This window comes from Vombatus ursinus, unplaced genomic scaffold, assembly GCF_900497805.2.
Source record: "Vombatus ursinus unplaced genomic scaffold, bare-nosed wombat genome assembly UNPS02014786.1, whole genome shotgun sequence".
Lineage (NCBI taxonomy): Eukaryota > Metazoa > Chordata > Mammalia > Diprotodontia > Vombatidae > Vombatus > Vombatus ursinus.
In genome coordinates, this window is record NW_020954564.1 from 1,327,200 (window position 1) to 1,341,860 (window position 14,661).

Consider the following 14,661-nt stretch of genomic DNA (forward strand, 5'->3'; position numbering starts at 1 on the left):
TTGCTACCTACCCTGACACTATATCCTCTGACCCATTAGGTCTTTTCTTCTGTCTTGCTGCTATGTTCTTCAAACCCCTGGGTACTGCCTTTCGTCTTGCTGATGCAAGGGTCCCTAGGCCTTGCCTTCCACTCTGCTTGTACACCCCCAGAACTATCAGGCCTTGTAGCTGAACCCTCTGTTATATGTTGTCTCCCTCAATTAGTAGGTGAGCTGCTTGAGAGCAGAGACTGTCTTCTTATTCTATTTTTATTCCCCAGACTTAGCACAATGATTGACACACAAGCTTGATCAATTCTTTTTCATTCATTTTTTTCATTCATTCATTCAGTGCATATACATAATAAATACCTAATATATTTGTTGAATTGACTTCTTGTTCTAGCTCTGATATTCTAGCCTGAAACTTTTAGTTTGAATTATGAAATCACAGAATTATAGAATTTCACAGATGGATGAGGCCTCAGCTGTCATCTAGTCTAAGCCATACGTGAAAAAGATCTCTGAAGAGTTCCAAAGAAGGAGAATTTATTCCCTTCCAAAGCAGCCTATTATCCTTTGGCATAGCTCTGCATGTTAGAAAGTTTCTTTCTCACATCTAGCCTAAATTTTTCTCTTTGCAACTAGGGTCCATCACTCCTGGCTTTTTCTGAAGTCAAAAAAACCATTTTTTTTAAAGTATGTTGAATTCCTCTTGGACACAATAGCCTTTCAAATATTTTAAGTCAGCTATGATGTCCCTCCTGAAACTTCTGTTCTCCAAGCTAACCATTCCCAGTTCCTTTAGCCAATTCTTATATTGCATGGACTCAAGGCCCTTCATCATTCTAGCTGCCTTTCTCTGGATATTCTTCAACATATCAATATCCTTCTCAAACTGTAGTATTCATTATACTCCACATATGGTCTGAAAAGGGCAAAGTATACAGGGACTATTATTGCATCTTTATTCCTGGAAGCTACACTTGTAATACAGCCCAAGATCAAATTAGCTTTTTTGGGCTACCATATTATACTCTTGACATACTGAGTTTTCAGGCCATGAAATCCTCCCAGATCTTTTGCAGACAAATTCCTAGATAACCACGTCAATCTTGTACTTGTGAAGTTGATTTTTTGAACCCATGTAAGGGTTTACATTTATCCTTCTCACATTTCCTTGTTTTAGGCTTAGCCCATCGATCTAGATGTCAGATGTCTTTGGATCCTGACTCTTATGATCCAGGCTATTAGATATTCCTTCCAGCTTTGTGCCATCTGCATATGCGATACACATGTGTTATAAGATCTGGCTTGGTGGTCTTTAGACCACCATGACAGTCTTCCCTTAATGGAGGCTGTAAGCTTATAGAACATAGACATGGAAAAGTAATGATAATAATATTTTTTGAAGGTTGATAAAGCTGTGTCCCTCAAATAATATTTTGTCTACTACCACCGGCTTATTTTTTTCTCTCTGATAACAAACCCCAAATCATATTTTGCCTTGAACCCTGGCATGCAATTCAGCCAGCTCCAAGGGGGCTATCCTAAATCACAGTATAAGAACCCCACTCTCAGAAGGGCACTTTAAAGCACCCCTTCCCTTCCAGCAGGAGCATACCTTCCTGCTGAATGCGCCCGTGCCTCTGTGCTCCCCGATGCAGCACCACCCTTACATGAGTTATACTCTACGTTAAGGTGCACGGTGAGTTGTATATTGGGTCTTTTCCTCTCTACCTTTCCCTTCTTCCCCACTGTTTGCAATGAAGTTTTGGATTTCACTGACTCCCATTGTTTCACATGTTATTCTCAGCATCAGAACTCATGAAGGTGTTGTTTTCCCCAATGTGTCTGCCTGGCCCATAGGCCTTCCCTCAGAAACAAGCTGGGCGCCTGAACAAGGACTTTACCTGTTGATAGCTGTACCTACACTGGAGGAGTATGGATGGGTGAGCCCAGTTGTAGAAAGCAGGGGTCATTAGAGGAACCTATGTTCCTCCCAGGAAGGACTCTTATGCCAGAAGACTATCACAAAACATGCCACCTATGCCTTCACATAAGATCCTGATAAATATGTTAAATAGCACAGGGCCAAGAATTGATCTCTGGGGCACACCACTACAGACTTTCTTTGACACCAATGCATTAATGACTATTCTTTGAGTCATTCAACACGTTTTGAATCCATTTAATTATATTATCTGCTAGTCCATGTTTCTCCACATTTTAAAAAAAATTTTAGGCAATTGGGGTTAAGTGACTTGCCCAGGGTCACACAGCTAGTAAGTGTCAAGTGTTTGGTCTGAGGCCGGATTTGAACTCAGGTTCTTCTGACTTCAGGGCCAGTGCTCTATCCACTGCGCCACCTAGCTGCCCCTCTCCACATTTTTCCCTAGCTTTTCCACAAGAGTAACATGAGATGTTTTATTAAACACTTTGTTAAATCAGGGCAAATTATATCTATAATGTTCTCCTGACTGACCCATTTAGTAACCCTATTGGAAAAGAAAATATTCTTGATGAAGCCATGCTGCCTTTGGGTGTTCACTGCCTCCTTTTCCAAATGTTAACTGACCACATTATTATTAAGTCATCCTAGAATTTTGACCAGAATCAAAGTGAAACTCATTGGTCTATAGTGTGCAAACTCTTTTCTCTTTCCCTTTTTGAAAATTAGGACATTTGCCCTTCCCTTGTCCTTCCATTCTTCATGATCTTTCCAATATCACTGACAGTGACTCAGCAATCACAGCTGTGAGTTCATTTACTATCTGAAAATGTAATTGATCTGGCCCAGGTGACTTGAATTCATCAAAGACAACTAGGTGCTTCCTTACCCTGTGCCAGCAGCTAGGAAGGTGGCATACTGAGAAAAGTGCTGGGCCTTGAGTCAAGAAGACCTGAGTTCAGAACCAACCTCAGACACTTACTAGCTATGTGGCCTTGGACAAGTCACTTAGTCTCTATGTGCCTCAGTTTCCTCAACTGTAAAACAAGGATAATAATACACCTACCCCATAGGATTGTGGTGAGGATCAAATGAGGCACAGGGCCTGGCATATAGTAGCTGCTCAATAAATGCTAGCTATTATTATTATTATTTAAAATGTGTATCAATCTACTTGAGTTGATTGTGGTAGCATGACATAGTAGAGTCTGGACCCCCTCAAATTTCCAATTCCCTATTAGTCCATTGGGTTCTGACATCTACAGTCTAGAGGTCCTTCTCCTTGGCAAAGAAGTCAAGCAAAGTAAGACTTAAGTGACTCTTCCTTCTCTTTTTGACCAGTTATCATCAGCCCATCCTCCCCAAGCATCAGTCTTTGATCCTCCTCTTTTCCTCAATAGAGCTTAAGAAAAAAAACAACAACAACCTTTTATTGTCCTTAGCTTTCCTATCAGCTTCAACTCATTGTGACCTTTGACACTTCGGACCCTCTTCTTACAATACCAAGCTACAGTTTTATATTAGTCCTCTGTGCCCTTTTAAAAAATCCAAGTTGGTTAGCAATATGCATCTATATTAAGAGAAATTCCCATTTTATTCCTCAGAAGGAATTGTTTCCCTTTGAAACTTCAGAATTCCCTTCTTGAGCATCTCTGATCTCCCCTAAACTGACTTCCCTGATAGAATCATTAGTCTCTGGGCTCATAGGACCATAGGCTTAGAGTTGGAAGGGAACTTTTAGGTCAACCAATAAAGCATCCTTATTTTACAGGTGAGGAAACAGGCTCAGGGAAGTGAAGGGACTTACCCAGGGTTACATAGCTTATAAGTAGCAGAATCTAGATTTGAATACAGGCCTTCTAACTCCAAATTCTTATCTCTTTTAACTAGACCATGTGGCCAATTCGATCCTTTCTGTCCTTCTTTTCCTTCCTGATGACTCCCCCTATTTAGGCATAGTATTGATAGAGACCTTAGAATATAGACTATTAGCAATTATATAGACGAAGAAACTGAAACTCAGAGAAGGGAAGAGACTGGACTGGAGTCGCAGAACTGAGACTAGAATCCAGGTCTTCTGACTCTAAGTCCTGAACTCCTTCCACTACCCCAGTCAGCTAGGAGGTCAGGCCTTGCTGATCCCTGGAAATCATCAGACCCTTCCTATTAGGCAAAACACGGCCAGAAATTATTATGGGCAGGACACAAGGAGTGGGGTCCATGACCTCTCGAATCATACTATCTTAGCCAGGTCCCCGTGGTCAAGAAGCCATGCGTTCACCAAATGTCCAAAGGACAGATGCTGGGGATCAAGTCAGGAAGAAGAGATACAGCAGGAATGTGGGTCAAAGGCCAAACAGGCCGCTGATGATCCATTCTAGCATGGGAGCAAAGAGCCCAGGCTTGGGAGTCAGGGATTTGGGTGCCAGTCCCTGGCCTGACACTAACTAGCTGCATGATCTTGTAGAAGCCACTTCCTTTCTCTGAACCTCAGTTTCCTCCTCTGTGGAGTAAGGTGAATTAATCCATGGAATCATCGGTTTAGAGCTGGAAGGGAACTTTGAAGTAAATCAGTATAGCATCCTCCTTTTACAGATGAGGAAAAGAATGACAGCCAGACATGTAAAGTAATTGGCCCAAAATCACCCAACTAGAAAGTGAAAGAGACAAGATTTGGACCTAGGTCCTCTACCTCCAAATTCATTCTTTTCTCTAGACCATGTTGCTAACTCAAAAGATCTCTTCCAGCTTTGATACTGGAATTCTGCTGTCTGTCTGTCTGTCTGTCTGCCTGTCTCTCTCTCTCTCTCTCTCACTCACACACACACACACACACACACACACACACACACACACACACACCCCAAAATGGATCAAAATATGTGTATTTTGCCATTAGAAACTTAGCCACAACCTATCATTCCAGCCTTATCTTTCATAATTCCCCAAACCACAGACCCTGGTCCAAGTCCTCAGCACTAGCGCCCATAATAGGCTCACTTCTGCCTGTGTGGTCTCAGGCAAGTCATTTAACTTGTCTTTACATCAGTTTCCACACTTGTAAAGTGAGGGGATTAGAACAGGTGGCTTTTAAGATCTTTCTGTCTGTAACTCCATGATCCTGTGATTGGTGAAAAAGATGTAGCACCCGTTATTCTGTTATTCACAGGTTCAAAATTCATAGGATGTTAGATCTGGAAAATACCTTGGAACTTAGAACACAGAATATCAGAGCTAGAAAGGACCTCAGAACACCGAATGTTAGAGTTTGAAGTGTCCTCAGAACACAGAATGATAGAGGGAAACTTGGAGATCACCTAATCCAACCTGCTCTTTTTATAAGCGGCATAGGTGTAAGCTGCATATACCCTTAGTGGGTACAGCATATGACATATGTGGACTTACAGCAACAGCAGCTCACACCAGCTCATATCTTGCCTTCCTTAAATGCATAGAAAGACAGAGTGTCCATTTACTCTTCCTTAACTAGAAAAAGAACATAGTGTGGTGCTATACTCAGAAACCAGCCCAGTGGTCCCATCAAAGTCTCTCTAACAGGTACGGGTGGAACATCGTCTCATTATGAAGGCACAAGCTGTCCACCCCAAAGCCACAGTGCTTCAAAATAGCCAGAGAAGCAAAAAAACCCTCACTGACAAGGTTCTGAATTCTGGCCTAGGACTTATTAAATAGGTGAACATATATATGTAAAAAATATAAAATTAATCTCCATGACTTCACCCACACCAGGAAAATTTCCTAGCTCAATCTCAATGGACTAAATCCAAAGAACTCAGGGGAACAGCATTTTGTAGACTCTCAGCCTATTTGCACATTGAGGAGGAAATGGAAAAGAAATTGATTAGGTTCCAATCACCCCCTGCAAATCTTCCCATCTGTCTGAAGTCAGGAAGGAGATAAGGGAAGATGTGCATGTGGGTAAATATGTTCTGGATCCTGATCCGTAGAGTTTAAGCTGAGAGGCCAAGAGTGGCAAGAAGAAGAAGACCCATCTCCCCACTCATGATTCACTACTCCTTCATGCTCTACATAGCTCACAGACCCGGCACCCTATAATCTACTTCACCAGCGACGCCCACCAAAATCACTGCTCCGGGTATGAATCTCACCTCTCCCATCTTGCTGTCTTTGATACCCACAGGTAGAGAGGTTCAGGTCATACCCCCCAGCAACCCAAAAAGTCCTATTTTCAAACCTAGCAGCGCCTTACCCAGATTTCAGATAATTACTCCAGCATAGAGAACCATAAGTCTCATTCCCATGGTCAATGGCTATTTGTCTCACACGGCAAACAAAGACCCTCATTTCTATCTACCACAGATCTACACCCTCTTACCTCAAAACACCCTTCCCTGGTGACCACTTTCTTGTATGTGCTGTCTTCCCCATGAGAATATAAGCTTCTTGGGGAAGGGGACTGTCTCTTTTAAAAAATATTTCTATCCCTAGTACCACAGCACATAGTAAGCACTTAATAAATGCTTTTTCATTCATTCATTTCATGCATTCACTCAAGGGCAAATGAAGAAGAAAAACAAGGAACTAGAAACCCGACTCCGGTTCTACCATTTACCACGTCTCCTCAAACTATTTCCTCTTGTGGGAAATTTCTAGTGAAAGGGGGGAAAGGGTTATTGTCAAAATCCCCATTACCATCATCATCATCACCTCAAGGCCAAAGAGCAGAATCATAACAATACTTTCAATAAGAGGTCAATGTGTATTGCACCAGTTCTATATAGATAAGGAAACTGAGGCCAGAGAAGTGACTTACTGGGGCAGCTAGGTGGCGTAGTACATAGAGCACCAGCCTTGGAGTCAGGAGGACCTGAGTTCAAATCCAGCCTCAGACACTTGATACTTACTAGCTGTGTGACTCTGGGCAAGTCACTTAACCCTGATTGTCTCACCAAAAAAGAAAGAAAGAAAGAAAGAAAGAAGTGACTTACTTTCCCAAGGTCAATTTGAAATTCTATCCACTAATCAGTGTCTCAATCCTCTATTAGAGGAATTGCTCCTTCTCCTTACTGGTCTTCTTCACAATAAATGGCCACTTCTGCCTCTCCCTACCTCCCATTCTTGGTTCCTTTTCCATGATCCCCCTCTGCAGCCTGGTGTCTTTTTGCTCCCTTTGCACTCAGGGAGTGTCCCTGTTTCTCATTAAAGTGACGCTGGATATTTTTGTCTCTCTGAGTACCATATTCTCTTGCCAACAAATAGTTTCAAATAGAAAAAATATGTCCAAAATTAAACTGGAAAATAGAAAATAAATATGAAAATGGGTTGAAGTGGTACATGCTCTTCTCAAAAATGGTGGAGAAAACCATTGGTACTCTCTCAACATACCTCAAAACCAAGTTGAACTATTTGCTCTTTAAATTGGGTTTGTTCATTTTGAGGTGATTGTGCAGCCAAATCAGGTGTTCCTAGCTCTGCTCCAGACATCATTCAATCCACAAACATTTTGCAAAGCCCAATGCCATTATTTTTTGATTCCTTAACCTTGTAAGAGTCCCATGAGGTGGTTTATATCAATTCATGTTATAGAGATGGGTGAAGTAAGGCTCAGAGATAACACTGACCCAATGAGAAACTAATCTGTGAGAAGTGATTTCATGGATACTAAGATGGTATCCCAAGCTGAAAAAATACCTCCCGTAGCTCCTTGCTAATGCCTTGAATTCAACCGGTGGAGCTTCGTTTTGTTTGTCCTCGTTCCCCTGGTATATATCAAAGCCCGGGGAAAGCAAAGTCATAAAACATAGAACAACAGAACTAGAATGTCCCTTAGAACATAGAACACAGTGGCAGAACTCAAAAGCCTTGTAGCACATAAAATGCAGCCTGAGCTGGGAGAAATCTTATGACATATAAATATTTTTTTAAAAAATCAAACTTGTTATTAAAACTTAATGTTGAACATTAATACTGCCAATTATACTTGCTTAGTACTTTATATTTAAACAATCTCACTTCAATACATAAAGTATCATAACAACTTTTAAAGTCCCCATCAGGATCCACTGTTCATTCTCATACACTTTTCCTCTTATATGGCCGTACTTGGTGTATTCTATTCTTCTTGTTCTGGCTTTTCTTCTTTGCATTATTTTATAGGATCATAGGGTCATAGATCATATTAGGAGAGTTGGAAGGGACTTCAGAAGCCATAGTCCAACCTCCTCACTTGACAAATGAAGAAACTGAGGTTCAGGAAAGGTTAAATGACACTCACAATCACTTCCTAGGATCCCAGAGATGGGATTTGGATCTAAATTCTCTGGGTCCAGAGACAGTGCTCTTTCTTTTTTTGTATTCCTCACCCTTGCTGATACCAAGGAAATTAGAATATTTCATTACACCAATGTACAACAATTTATTTAACCACTATTCTCTTCCTAGATGGTTAAAATAGTTTCACTTTTGTTGAAATTACATTTAATGCAGCTAGGTGGCTCAATGGATAGAAAGATGAGTTCAAACCCAGCCTCAGACACTTACTAGCTGTATGACCCTGGGCAAGTCACTTACCCTGTTTGCCTTAGTTTTCTCAACAGTAAAATGGTGGTCATAATAGTACCTACCTCCCAGGATTGTTGTGAGGATCAGCTGAGATAATATTTCTAAAGTTCTTGACACACAATAGATGCTTAATAAATGCTTATTTCTTTCATTCTTATGAAGATCTTTGAAAAGGTTTTAGTTTCTGCTGTATGTTTTAATACAATTTCCAAAATAATTTTTATTGTCAGGTTTCCGTACTTCAGTTTTCCTTCTCTTGTATAGTCTTGGTCCCCTGGAGTCAACCAGTACACTGGGCATCACTGAGACCAACGTCTTGTCCAGCTGGGGCGTCTCTTCAAATGGTGGATGGTTTTACAATATGCTGGTGATTATCTCCTCCAAAGGGATGTTCCACAGAATTCGTGGCCACATCCCGAACACAAAGCCAGCAGTTTCTCTTGGCCTTGTATTTGTGGTAGGCACGACCTGCCTTAAGAATGGGCTTATCAATATGACCTCCTCCAGCAATAACACCAACCACAGCTCTGTTTGCGGAGGAGATCCCTTTCTTAGCACCTGAAGGTAGCTTCACCCGTGTTTTCTTGGTTTCAGGATTGTGGGAAATCATTGTGGCATAGTTTCCAGACGCACGGCAAGCTTAATCCAGTCCCCAGGCTTTTCTTCAAGATAGCACACTATGGTCCCTTCAGGCACAGTGTCAACTGGGAGGACATTGCCAATGTTGAACTGAGCTTTCTTACCACAGTTCGCAAACTGGCCGGTACGGATGCCTTCAGCAGCAGTGAACAACTTTGTCCTCTTTTTAAATCGGTAAGGATCCCGGAAAGCTACTTTTGAAAGAGGAGCCCCTCAGCCTGGATCATGGATTATGTCCTTTACAATACCCTTAATGTAACCATGCCTCTCGGCGAAGTCGGCAGCCCGGAGCTTGGCGGCCCCTTTCCTGTGCTTCACATGAGCACGGAAGACAGAGCCCTCACCCTTCCTCTGACCACGATCACTGGGCCTATCTCGCGAGGTCTGGCTCTGGACTTGGTAGGAGCTCTGCTTTATTTTTTGATAGAATTTTCAAGCTACATTTCCAAAAATGGAATTGCTGATCAAAGTGTATGTTTATTTTTGTACCTTTACTGCATACTGACATTGCTCTCTGAAAAACAATTCTGCAAAGTTTGTAATTCTACCAGCAATGAGTAAGTGAGTTTCTCTACAACGTTGTACACAATGAATTTTAGCGCTTTTATTTTTGTCAGTTTTACAGGCCTTAAAGGGCACCTTAAAGTTAGAACATAATTTTTTAGGGATTTAAAACACAGGATGTTAGAGCTGGGAAGGAGCTTAGAGATCATTAAGTCCTCATTTTATAAATGGAAACTGAGGCCTAGCTAGTAAGTATCTGAGACAGGATTTGAACCCAAGTCTGTACTAATTCCAAGTCCAGCACTCTATCCACTACACCACCATAGCCTCTCCATTCCATAAGCTTAAGGTTGTGTCTCCTGTTTCCAATGAGCCTCTTGGCATTGAATCTAAGGCACAGTTCTAAAGTGGGCAAGTCCTTCCTAAGCAGGCTCTCAGCTCTTCCTTGGACACCAGTGGCCCAGATACCCACAGCCAGCTGGGGCCAACAGGTGGTCCTTGGAGGAAAGCCAGATAGGTACAGATGTTATCAATTAGACCACCTACCATATATCACAATATATAAGTCAGCCTTTGAAGGTGCAAATCAATCCTCCCTCAAAACTGAGTTCGACTGATGTCTGGGACATAGGGAAGACTCCATTCTTCATAGCATTGTTCATTTTGTTGTTACTGTTCAGTCACATTTGACTCTTCATGACCCTGTGGACCATACTGTCCATAAGGTTTTCCTGGCAAAGATACTGGAGTGGTTTGCCATTTCCTTTTCCAGTGGATTAAGGCAAGCAGAAGTTAAGTGACTTGCCCAGGGTCACAAAGCTAGTAAGTGTCTAAGGCCACATTTGAACTCAGGTCTTCCTGACTCTAGGTCCAGAGCTCTAGCGACTGAGCCCCTCAGCTGCCTCCTTGCTCAGTTAGGGCTGCCAAATAAAAGCCTGGACTTGACTCCCTGCTGCCTCTTACCTCTACCTGGGTTGCCTGGATACCTGCACAGTGAGGGTCTCAGCAACTGTCTTCAAGGAGGAGCCAATTAAACAATTTACATTGGGGAGGGAAAAAAGGAGAAAACAAGCATTTATTTAGTGCCAACTATGGGCCAGGCACTGCACTAAGCCCTCTTTTTAATTTAATTTTTATTTTTTTACACATATTATCTTATTTGATTTTCACAACAACCCTGGGAGGTATATGCTATTATTACCCCCATTTTATAGTTAAGGAAACTGAGCCACATAGCAGTTAAGTGATTTGTCCAGGGTCACACAGCTAACAAGTGTCTGAGGTCATATTTGATCTCATCTATCCACTACACCACCTAACCTCCCTTCCTCTAACATTGAATTGGTAAGGAAGGGGCAAGGATAAGACTGAATAACCCATATTTGTACAGTGGCTTATAAAGGAAGAGAGGTCATGCTGATCTTCACCTATTGGCAATGACTTAAGCAATTTTACTGTGGATCAATTACTCTGAGCACAACCAGGATCTGTCTACCTCAGGGTTCCCACTTCCTGCCTGCTGTGGTCCCCTCCCCAGGAGAGGAGTCTGATAACCCGGGAAGCACAGGAGCAGTGGTCAAACCCCGGGCCTAGGAGGTGGATGCTCAGGTCTGAGTACTAGCCAAAGGTCACACATGCTTTGTGTGACCTTGGCCATCCCACTGTTTTTCTTCACTACAAAACAAGCATCATAATACTTGTGCTGCCCACCCCACAAGGTCATTTTGAAGCTCAAATGAGGCAATGTATGTATACAAGTCACTAAGCACACCTCAAAACACCATTTATTGTCAGCGGAGCAGTTAGATGGCACAGCAGATAGATTGCTAGGCCTGGAATCAGGAAGACCTGAGTTCAACTGTGGCCTCAGATACTTGCCAGCTGTGTGACCCTGAACGAATCACTTGACCTCAATGGCAAAATGGGATTTCCCAGGGTTGTGAGTTAATGTTTGTACCTGGCACACATAAGGCACTATATAAATGTTAGCTATTGTTATTAGCTTTATTATTTTTCATTTCAATTCAATATTTGTTCAGTGCCTATTATGTGCTAGATGCTGCATTGAGGCTACAAGGACAAAAATAAAAACAGTCCTGTCTTCAGTCTTAATAATCAGAACCTGTAGGGCCCCACCCTGGGTCTGTGAGGAGGGGGGGGGAGGGAACGGACGGCGGCGGCGCGCCGTCCCCCCCCCCCACACGCACAAAAGAGTCTCTTATCTTTGAACCCAAAAGGAGCTAACAAACCCTAACAGACTCACCAAATGCTACATTGAGAATGGATCTTAGAATTCAGAATGCCAGAACTGGAGAGAACTTCAGATATTGAAGAACAACATCAGAGCAGAAGGAGGCCTTAAAACATAGAACATATGATATTAGAAATGTAAGGAACTTTTGAGATCATCATGTAAGATTGAAAGCCTATCAAATGAAGCTCAACGGAAGGATATTTCTGCTCCCTCCCTATCTCCCCGGTGCCCCCCCAAATCATCCTAGCAGCATTCTGCCCCCACCCCTTGCCTATCACCCATCATCCATCAGGGCCCCTGCTGGACACTACACCTACTTACTTAGCCCAACTCCTCACGTGGTTCCAATTTGGGTGATTTGCAACACCTGGCGCCTCAGCAGTAATCAACTCCAGTGTTGTTAATACCTTGTAAATCTGCCCCATTAAGCAGCAACACGTGCTCTGACTTTGCCTCTGTTGTAATTGAGGTTTCTGTTTTAATTAGAGGAAACCGCCTGAGGCCTAAACCATGAGCTACTAACAATAGTTATGAGCTGGCCCCAAATAGCCACACTCCCACCCCCAAGCCCAGAGCCCTTCCCTCTGGGAGGTAGGTTCTTGGAGAGAAGCAGAAGGTCTAACTCTTTGAATTATAGAGCCTTAAGCTCATAGAATAGTGAAATCTGAGAGCCCCTGCAGATCTCAGATATCATTTTGTGACTAAACTCTGACCCCACATGGGAATCAACTTTATGCAATACCTGATGGGTGGTTACCCAGCCTGTGCTTGGAGACTTCCAGTGACAAGGAGCTCATTGCCTCAGATAGCTTGTTCCATGGTTGATAGAAAGTTATTCTTTGTATGGTGATCCAATTGATGTCCTGGGAATTTCACCTCATTGACCCATAGTTCTGAGGCCAAATAGAACAAATCTGCTTCCTTTTCCCCATGACATCCTTTCAGATGTTTGAAGACAGCTCTTCAAGCAAAGGTTAAATCCTGGCTTCTGAAGTTTATTGTAGAAGACTCATGATTCATGGAAGGGTTGGAACCGGATGACTTCTAATGGAGTAGATGACTAGGGTTCAATTCTAACTCTGGGATGCTATGAGTTGTTTTTTTTAAAGTGATCATTCCCAATTATTCATGCCAACCCAAGGCCTAAAAATATGAAGGAGCAGAAAAGCCCCAAACCTCAGTTTCAAAGGCATGAGAATTTCTAATTATAGTGGGTTTTAGGAGATTATCAAGATGAATTTTTCTTGCAAAGGGCCCAAATGACTCAGGTGCAAGGCACCCTGAAGAAGACATGAGAGGCGGCATGGGACCGGCAAGTCAAACCATGGCCACCACCTTGACAAACACCTCCCTTTAGACCCTGACAGAGGCAGCCCAGGACCCTGAATTTAGGAACCTCAGGTAGCATGGGGACTTCTAGATGACTGAGCCTGATTCCAGCCTAGCACCTGTATCGGTCATCTGAGAATCAACCCTAGTGGTGAAGCCATGATTTCTGCGGGTGCAGAACACCATGGCTTCCCTCCATCTCCTCCTCAGCAGCCACAGCCACCGAAGATTCCCAAAGAAATTCCTGAGAGCACTATCATATGGTCCCCTATCAGAAGTGGATATAGTATAATCAGCAGAAATAAGATTAAATAGCATTCCAGCTTGTTTTATAGCTGCCCACTAAGGTTCCTGAGGCTTTTCCATTTGACTTCCCACTCAAACCTCGCGTGTTGTTTGCCCACAATTAGAATGTGAGCTCCCTGACAACATGGATTGTCTTACTTTTCTATTTGTGTCTCCAAAACTTAGGAAAGTGCATGGCACATAGTAAGTGATGAATAAATGCTCTCCCATTCATTCACTCATGATAGGGGGTACTAAAGATAACTCTATTTTTTCTGTACTCATCTCTCAATTGTCTGGCTGTTCAAAGATAGGGTAATCATCTTTAGCAGTTCAACAGTAGTGTGGAATACCCACTGGCCTTATATGGACCCTTAGATCCAAGACATTCCACATGGGATGACCATGGAAGCCCAGGCCTCCAAAAAGACAGATATTAGATTTCTTTCTCTCCTTTCCCCATCATCTGGTTCTCTTAAAGAAGTAAGGGTAAGTATAATGGAATAGCTCACATTTCTTTAGAACTTTACAGTTTGTAGCATATTTCCCTCATGATGGTTTCATGAACTGGATAGTAAGAATATCATCTTACAGAGCAGAAAATTGGTGCTCAGAGAAGGAAATGGCTTGCCAAAGGTTTTACACACACATACACACACACACACATATATGTGCACACACATACACATGTACATGTATATATGTACATATATATGTATACTATATATGCATGTATATATGTATATATGTATGCATATATATATACATGTATATCTTAGAGTATAGAAAATTGGGTCTCAGAGAGGGGAACTGGCTTGCCAAAAGTGATTTTTATTTATATATGCATGTATATATGTGAATTTGTATATATGTATGTGTTTATAGCATTGTGTAACCATAGATCATATATGATACTGTATACACACTATATATACATATACATAACCTACTAAGTAGCAGAGATGGGACTTGAACTCAGGCCTTTCTGACCCTAATCTCAGTGGTCTTTGTGGCCCTTGGCTGCTGATAAACTAACCTTGGGTTAACAAACCCCTGATCTAATAAACCCAGTCTCTCCAACTACTGGGTATTGTAAACTCCCTATTATCCATGTGCACTCTACCAACTGGAACTCTATATTAGATTTTTAGACTGTCTTTGACTCCAGTGATAGCCC

General features: G+C 42.2%; 1 pseudogene; it reads right to left on the minus strand.

Annotated features, from left to right (window-relative positions):
- Positions 1-8,714: 8,714 nt before the first annotated feature.
- The window catches only part of LOC114046969, a 71,785-nt pseudogene continuing 65,838 nt past the window's right edge, over positions 8,715-14,661 (minus strand).